Genomic DNA, 10,000 nt, shown 5'->3' with positions numbered 1-10,000 from the left:
TATTCTCTCCCTCTTTCTCTTGCTCGATATATATATTTATATTTTCTTTCGTCTTTTCATAATAATAATTTTTGTTGGGAAAATTTGTGTAAAAATTGATGATAATAAATTGTATATGCTCCGGTGTTTTTTTCAAAATGTACTGTTTTCTGGAAGAATCACTTGTTTACTGCGGGTATCCTTCAAGGTGTGGCTAGCCTCTGGGGGCTCCTCCATTCTGTAGAGTGAAAATCGCCCTTATGGCTAATCTGGTAGTGTCAGTTTGTATATTAAGCCTTCTTTGACTATGTTGTTCTTTGTAAAATCAGTTTGCTCTCGTAAAGGGTCCGAAGAGGACCGAAAGTACTTGGCTATCTCGCTTTTTTCATTTTTTCCTTCATGGCAAAAAAAAAATTTATCTACATAGCATCACGTTTTATATACTCGTGATCAAGTTATTCATATATTATATATATATATATATATATATATATATATATATATATATATAATATATATATATATATATACATATATATATATATATATATATATATATATATATATATATATATATATATATATATATATATACACACACACACACACACACACACACACCACACACACACATATATATAATATATATATATATATATATATATATATATATATATATATATATATATATATATATACATATAGTACCATATATACATAAAACACATATATACATACACACTATATACACTATACTCTTACATTTAAACCCTTTACCGAGCCAAAATTAAAATCACTTTGCATCTAAGCAATTCTCGTCACACAAAAATATAAATAATAAATACCTTCCTCCTCTCCCCCCCCACCCCCCTCAACCAGCCAGCCCTCCTTCCCGCCCATCTGTCTGTCTGTCCGTCTGTAGTAGGTTTCATTAGAGCTCTAACAGAGGGCAGCAGAACGTCACCCGGATCCTAAATGAGATTAGCAAGTGTCCCCCCGAATGTCCTATTACCGGGGAAAGGCTCCTCCATAAAGGCTCTGGTAGGACTTGTCGTGGACTTCCCTAAATGAATTTAACGAAAATAAGAAAACAAAGCAAAAAAAAAAAAAAAAAAGAAAAAAAAAAAACAAGTGAATAGACAAATCCCCTTTTGGTGTTTTTTTGGTCTATCAAAACGGAGTTATGGGCTGTTTTTTAATGTCTTCAGTTATATTTTCTTTCTTGCTTTCTTTTTCTTAACTTTTTCCTTTTTAATAATTGATTTCTCTCTATTTCCTGTAACTTTCTGTTGCTAATTTCCCCTTTTGGCGGTTTTGGTCTATCAAGACGGAGTTTTGAGCTGTTTTTGAAGGTCTTCAGTCATATTTCTCATGCTTTCTTTTTCTTAGTTTTTTTTTTTTAATAACTGATTTATCTATGTATTTGCTGTAACTTTTCCGACTAGAACAAAAAGAAGAAAAAAGTCAAGGGAACAGACAAATACCCTTTTTTGGTGGTTTTTGGTCTATCAAGACGGAGTTCCGAGCTGTTTTTGAAGTTCTTGAAATATATTTTGTTTAGTCTTTTCTTTTTTCTTTATTTTCTTTCCTTTTTGATAATTGATTTCTCTCTCTATATCCTCTAACGTTCTGTTGCTACTTTCAAATGAAGGCTATATTCTTTAGAAGTTTGAATTTGAAGTCGATAGTTCATATGAGCTTGTTCCACTGGAGTAGGGTTCATCTTCTGACTAATAATAATAATATAATAATAATAATAATAATAATAATAATAATAATAATAATAATAATAAGAGCATCAAGGAAATAGATACCCTAATCCAGACTGTAAGGATTGTATCTGGGGACATCAGGATGGAGTTTGGAATAGAAAAATGCGCCTTAGTCAACATACAAAAGGGCAAAGTAACGAGCACTAAAGGGATAAAGCTACCAGATGGCAGCAACATCAAACACATAGATGAGACAGGATACAAATACCTGGGAATAATGGAAGGAGGGGATATAAAACACCAAGAGATGAAGGACACGATCAGGAAAGAATATATGCAGAGACTCAAGGCGATACTCAAGTCAAAACTCAACGACGCCGGAAATATGATAAAGCCATAAACACATGGGCAGTGCCAGTAATCAGATACAGCGCAGGAATAGTGGAATGGACGAAGGCAGACTCCGCAGCATAGATCAGAAAACGGACAGAAAAAACGACATCAATAGTTTTCTTTTACAGAAAACTAAAAAACTAATGTGTGGGTTAAACTGGAGACCACATAGGAGAAGCTAACATCCTTCAGTAATGCCTACAGTGCACCTTGTAAGGTCCACTGCTGGCAGTTAGACAAGCCTATTAAAGAATAGATAGTGGATGTAGCACTTGGACGCAATAGCTCTGTTTATTTGGAATTTTAGGAAATGATTATAAATCGCATTCCGCGTCTGGAATCGATCCCTGGTCACTCACTAATGAGGCGAGGCTGAATGGTAGTTGACCATAGGTGCCACAAATGCACATGCATGGGCGCACATGCACAAGTACACACACAAACACACTTACATACAAAAGGGCATTACTGCCTGATTTTTTTTTTTCGCAAAATGGAACTCTCCCCATAAAAATTGGCTTTGTATGAAATAAAATTCAACTTCCAGTTAACTAAAAGTGGGGATAATAAATTTGATGCTTGATGAACATAATACGGGAATAAAGTAAAATAATTAAAGATAACTCCATACTCTCTCTCTCTCTCTCTCTCTCTCTCTCACAAACACACACACACACACAGACCAGAAAGAAACTCAAACTGAGCATCGATAATGTAAAATATAATAAATAAAAGAGAACTCCATTTACTCTGTCTCTTTCTCTCACAGAGAGAAGAAGAAGAAGAAGAAGAGGAAGAAGAAGAAGAAGAAGAAGAAGAAGAAGAAGATGAAGCCTCTGGAGATGGAATGCAGATTCCAAAACTTCCGGGAACCGTTCCAAAGTTTTAATAATTCCGGACTGGCCAAGGGCAGGATGTAGATATGCACTGACTTTCTGAAGGGCCTCTAATACACTTACAGAAAGTTCCTACCTTTTTCACTGCCTCTTTTATCTTTCTCATTTCCTCTCTTTTTACAAAATTATCGCGAATAATTATCCAAAAGATTGGTTCCGATTCTTTTCCTTTTTTTTTTTTTTTTTTTTGCCTTTTTTCGTCAAGTTTTTTTGATTACTCATTCAAACGAACCCTGATTTTTATTATTCTTTTTCTCGTGAAACATTAAAAAATGTGATTTTTAAAGAAAGTCTTTTCGTTCTTTAACTATCTAGATTACTCATTCAAACGAAATGTTTTTTTTTTCTCTCTCTACGTTTTTTTACAAAATTTGCAGAATAATATCTGGACTAAATTCTGATTTGTTTCACTTCTATATTTATCATACATAATTCTGTAGACGTTGTTAAAAATTCTCATGATAGTGACGCAGAATTGTTTACAGAAACGATGCCTGACTATACATTTTTTTTAAATAAGTAAATAAACATAGATATCTACCCAAAACTTAACCATATTTATTATATACACACACGCCTATGTACATTTATATATTTATATAATATAATATATATATATATATATATATATATATATATATAATATATATATATATATATATATATATAGATATATATATATATAATATATATATATATATATAATATATATATATATATATATATATATATGTATGTATATATAGTCATATAAATATTCAGAATTGCCTCATCTCACCATTGAAAGATACATAGTGCAGGGTTCCACATACTTTTCAGCTCTGTATTGAAAAAAAAATTAAACTCATTTTGAAATACTATGTCCCACACAGTCTTTCATTTGAAACTATACAGTGAAAAGAGACATGCAAGATATTCGATATTATTTACATATCCCCTATCACAATACTTCTATAGCTATAATGATTATTATTATTCAGTAGATGAAACCTATTCATATGGAACAAACCAACCAAAGGGGCCACTGACTTGAAATTCAAGCTTCCAAAGAATATTATGGTGTTCATTGGGAAAGAAGTAAGAGGAAAGGCATGACAAACAAACGGTCGTATTTACACAAAGCGTTTATTTACATTCCCTATTTTACTTCCAATACCTTCCACTTTTGCCTAATGTCCACTAATAGGCAGAATATTCATCGGGAACCAAAATACAAAACCGGAAGCGAACCTTTTCACGCAAGAGTTGACGTTTTATTTGTACCGAATTTCCATAACGACACTTTCCACGCGAAACTCGCCCCTAATGACGTGGGACATAAGGCGGAATGTCGTGTTAAATAATCCCAGAGGAAAGAATGTATAGGAAGGAATGTAGAATGTGGGACCGATGAGGTCATTCAGCGTTGAAAGAGAAATTGAGAGTTGAAGGTTTGGGAGGCGTGACTGGATGAGAACTTCCCAGCTGCTGTTTGAAACAACTGTAAGGAAAGGCTTGAAAGTAAGATGGAAGAAAGAGAATATGAACGGAGGTACAGTAAAATGAATGAAAGGGATAGCAGCTAAGGGCATAAGAAAAGGACGTTGCACAGAACATTAAGTAATACCTAGTGGGAAAAGTTATTTATATCTTAGTTTAACCAGACCACTGAGCTAATTAACGGCTCTCCTATGGCTGGACCGAACGATGAGATATTTTCACGTGGCTAGGAAACAATTAGTTACCTAGCAACGGGACCTACAGCTTATTGTGGGATCTGAACCACATTATTTCGAGAAATTAATTTCTTATCACCAGAAATAAATTCCTCTGATTCCTCGTTGGCAGAGAGACGAATCGAACTCGGACTACCGAATCGGTCGGCGAGCACGTAACCCAATCATCCAACGAAGAACACCTACAGTGGAGAAACAAATCCACAGGCATTTATGAGTACGTGTATTCAACAAGGCGTTTCCGACCTCCAGCATACTCGGAGTGCATGCTAAAATCTACGATCAAGCCTTGTTTCACCAACGAAAATTAAAATAAATACGCTATATTATTTTTATTAGAAATAATTGCTCTGAACTATTTAACATGCGCATTATTTATTCTTTTACATTTTAATTTTAATAAATAATTCATAGATATCCTATCGTAAAATTCAAAGCGTGATCCGACCTCCAGCATACTCGGAGCACGTGCTAAAATCTACAGGTCAAATAGAGCGTTATTTCACCAAAAAAAATTAAAATTGAATACGCTATATTTTTTATTATCTATTATTTACATTTTCATTCTAATAAATAAATCATAAATATCCTATCCTAAAATTCCTGTATCTTTAACTCAATGCTAAATACAACAAGAACAACAACAACAAAACAACAAAGTAGTTTGTAGGATTACTCCCCGAGCAAGCGAAAGTAAATCTCTACAGAGAGCGTTCATGAGTCCGTTTGATTCCCATTTTAAACGCCTACAGCGTCCGGTATGAGGTGCACTGACGGCACTATCCCCCCCCACCACCCCCGCACCCCGGCCCCCCTGCGGAACCTCGAAGCTAAGGACCCTCGTGTGCAATATTCAACTCGATGTAGAGACAAAATAAGCATTAAAAAGAAGGGTGTGAGGCGGGGGGCGCGACGAAAGGGGTTGAGTAATTGTTTCAGGGTAGAATCAAGGGAGGAGGAAAAGAGAGGGCGCGGGGGGGGTGAGGCGGGGGGTGCCGGGTGGAAACTCCAAGGGAGGAAAAACCTAATGGACTTGTGGTTCCACGCAAATTCGATGATGTATTTTTCTTTTGCATTTTTCTTTTTTTTTATTTCTTTTGCTTTTTCCGGCCTTTGATTCATTACCCCCATTTCATTTCGGACAATGCCCGGGCGCAAGGGGGCGAGTGACTGGAATAAAGCGAGGTGGTGGTGGTGGTGGTGGTGGGCGGCTTCAGTGCCGGAATACGCACAAGGATCAGGTTGGACGTGTTTTCGTACGCCCGAGGGCGTGTAGGTGTTGTATGAGGGCGAGGGTGAGGGCTTCGTGCGGGGGTTTAAATTGAAAACGATTCTAATGCTCTTGTACGATTTTCTACCTAAGTAGCAACACGGAAGAAGCATGGGTAACTAATGTCTGTGGTTTAGTCATATTATATATATATATATATATATATATATATATATATATATATATATATATATATATATATATATACATTGCCGCTGAATAGGTTGGTCGAGCTCTGCTTTATTTTTTGTAATTTATCTTTTTATTTTTTTTATGTTTTGTGTTTACTCTTGTGATTTATTTCTTAAAATTATTTTATGTTTAGTGTTTTTTAAGTTGTCCTTTCAGTTGTTCCTTTTGATATTAAATTTGTAATCATTGTGCAACTTTGATTTTAAAATTTCAAATTTATAGCCTTCTTGTAATTTATATTATTTATTTTATACAGCCCTCGAAAATATAATGAAGACATTACGAAACGTCGAGAATAAATTGACCCATTTTGGCAAGTTTTTATGTCCTCCCCCTCATTGATATATAATATATATATATTATATATCTATCTATATATATAATATATAATATATCATATAGATCTATATATATATACATATATATAGATGCTTAAAAAATAACAGAAGATGCACGTGACTTCATAGATAAGCGAATTCCACAGGAAAATGGAATTTTTATTCTAAAATTAATATTAATAATACTTACCTGTATAATTTATCTAGCCCTAAATCCCCAAAAACCGCACCAAAATTTACCACATTGGTAAATATTGATGTTGTTTGAGACTTTGTGAAAGAGATTTACCGGTTTGTCTGTAATAGACTTTATCACACTTTTTGCAAGGAATTTCATATATGCATATCTCCTAAAGATCTTCCAGGCTGCATATATGAAAATTCCTATTGCAAAAAGTGTGATAAAGTCTATTACGGACAAACCAGTAAATCTCTTCACCCAACGTCTCAAACAACATCAATATTCTGTGAGAACTGGGCAAATATCGAATGCATTATTCGTACATATGAGAGATTTAGACCATCCTATTAACTGGAGTCAAGCAAGAGCCTTAATTCCATGTAATGACACAGTTTAAAAGGAATATCATTGAATCTTGTTTCATCAAGTCAAATAATAAAAATGTTCTAATTTAAGTCTTGGTTTATTTAAACTTGATGCTCTCATAATGAAAAAAGTTGTTGATAAAATATAAGCAACAAAATTAATATATTCAGTTTTTACATGTTTTTTGGACTGTAAAGAAACTTTGTAATTTCGGTTAGGGTCAATCTGTTTAGGTTTGTGACCGTGTGATATCCGATAATCCTGGATTATCTCTTTTAATTTTTACCCTTTTGACAATCAACCATCTGGTATTCTTGATCTGTTGTTGTGTACTTGAGACCTTTCTCTACAATTGTATTCATTCGCTCCTTGACAATGTTTTAGTAAAGACGAAAGCGCTTGGATTTCTGACTATTCATATTAATAAACATTACCTTAATATAATTTATCTAGCCCTCAAATCCCCAAAAAACCGCACCAAAATTTACCACATTTGGCAACCCTGTTACCTCCTATTCTGTCCGCCAGTTGGCAACACTGTCGTTGACAGATACGAAAACCTTCCCTCAAATCAGTTGTGATAGGCAGATCGTGGGGTAGGATGGGTGGGACTAGATAAATTATACAGGTAAGTATTATTAATATTAATTTTAGAATAAAAATTCCATATTATAAAAAACATACATAATATAAATTTATCTAGCCTGATTAACCACATTGAAAAGGAGGAGGGAATCTGAATACAATTTCCCCTTCGGACAGAATAGGAGAAACAAACAAAGAAATATATATCATAGCAGTCAAAACTCAACCCAAGGTCAAAGATACTAAACAACTCAAAGTCTCCTACCATAATGCCACAACTGCGGTAGCACAGGACAAGGAGTAAGTGCATAGTCAGTCCGTCTGTACTAAAGTCAAGTGACCGACCAGGTGACCAGTCAGACGAATTGCGGACAGCGAGGCTGCACCCTGAAGACTATCAAGCACTATTCTTTCCCTAAAGGATGAGTGTCCTGGACTGTCTGGGCGATTCAAAGCTAAGCAAACCTTGGGGGTGTATCAACGCAACCCGAAGTCGCCAGCAACGAATCGGCTCATGAGCAACTCCTAACTCGAGCTTTCTGGTGCCAAGAGAAAGGAGCGCGGAGCAAAAAGGCGATATTCAGTCCCGAAGGACGAATGCCTGACAGTTGTTGTTTGAGACGTTGTGAAAGAGATTTACTGGTTTGTCCGTAATAGACTTATCACACTTTTGCAAGGAATTTCATATATGCAGCCTGGAAGATCTTTAGGAGTATGCAATATATGAAATTCCTTGCAAAATTGTGATAAAGTCTATTTACAGACAAACCGGTAAATCTCTTTCACAAAGTCTCAAACAACATCATATTCTAGAATGAGAACTGGGCAAAATATCGAATGCATTATTCGTACATATAGAGATTTAGACCATCCTATTAACTGGAGTCAAGCAAGAGCCTTAATTCCATGTAATGACACAGTTAAAAAAAAGGAATATAATTGAATCTTGTTGCATCAAGTCAAATAATAAAAATGTTCTAAATTTAAGTCTTGGTTTATTTAAACTTGATGCTTTCATAATGAAAAAGTTGTAGATAAATATAAGCAACAAAATTCATATATTCAGTTTTTACATGTTTTTTGGACTGCAAAGAAACTTTGTAATTTCGGTTAGGGTCAATCTGTTTAGGTTTGTGACCGTGTGATATCCGATAATCCTGAATTATCTCTTTTAATTTTTACCCTTTGACAACTAACCATCTGGTATTCTTGATCTTGTTTTGTACCTGAGACCTTTCTCTACAAAATTGTATTTCATTCGCTCCTTGACAATGTCTTAGTAAAGACGAAAGCGCTTGGATTTCTGACTATCATTTTCCTGTGGGATTCGATATATATATATATATATATATATATATATATATATATATATATATATATATATATATATATATATATGTATATAATATACGAAATGGGACAACTCATCGCTGCCATCTCATCGCCAGCCAACTCATCACGCCAACTCATCTCCGGCCCAACTTATCCCCGGCCCAACTTATCTCCGGCCCAGCTCATCTCCAGCCCAACTTATACCGGCCCAACTCATCACCGGTCCAACACACACACACACACACACACACTGCAAGGCAGTGTAAATAAAAACGAAACAACAGTTACTCAATTACCAATCCTCCTATTTGTAAACAAAAATACCAAACTATAGAAATCAAAGTTTGTCAACAAAACGTTAGTTAATTTTTAATTTTTAACCTTTCAACGCATGACGACAATTACTCAATTACCAATTACAAACAAAAGTACCCAAGTATGAAATCAGATGTTTGTAACAAAACGTTGGGAATTATTAACCTTTCGATATATCACTTTCAGTTTTACATTCTTTCAGTAAACCCATTACAATGGAGACAATTTTAAGTCAGAGAGGCAAAGCGAAATTTTCTCATGATGGCTATTTGTTCATTTTCGACAAATTCAGCAAAACTGACAGCAATTTGATGTTCTGGAAATGTATCAGCTCGGCAGGTGTAAAGAGAGAATACACACAAATGATTTGGAAACGTAGTTAAAGTCTTGAATACTCACACCCATGACTCTTCACCGATAAAAGTAGAAGTAGAAAGGACAACTACAAAAATTAAAACCAGAGCTGAAGAGACGATGGAAAACCCAAGTGTAGTGATTAATGAAGTTTTATGTAATGTTCCCCAAGCGGTGCAAGGATCACTCCCGAATTCGTCGGCTCTAAAGAAAACTATTCGTCGCTTGCATTTGTACCTGTCAATCATATTGATTCATATATTGAAGTCTTAGCTGATGAATTATCCCCAGAGCATGTGCCAATCTTGAACTGGCTTAAAGACAATTATATAGTCGGTTAACAGACGTAAAGGAAATAGCAGACGTGCACCA

The sequence above is a fragment of the Macrobrachium nipponense genome, chromosome 30 (genome assembly GCF_015104395.2).
Source record: "Macrobrachium nipponense isolate FS-2020 chromosome 30, ASM1510439v2, whole genome shotgun sequence".
Taxonomy (NCBI): Eukaryota; Metazoa; Arthropoda; class Malacostraca; order Decapoda; family Palaemonidae; genus Macrobrachium; species Macrobrachium nipponense.
Note: the sequence above shows the minus strand (reverse complement) of the source record.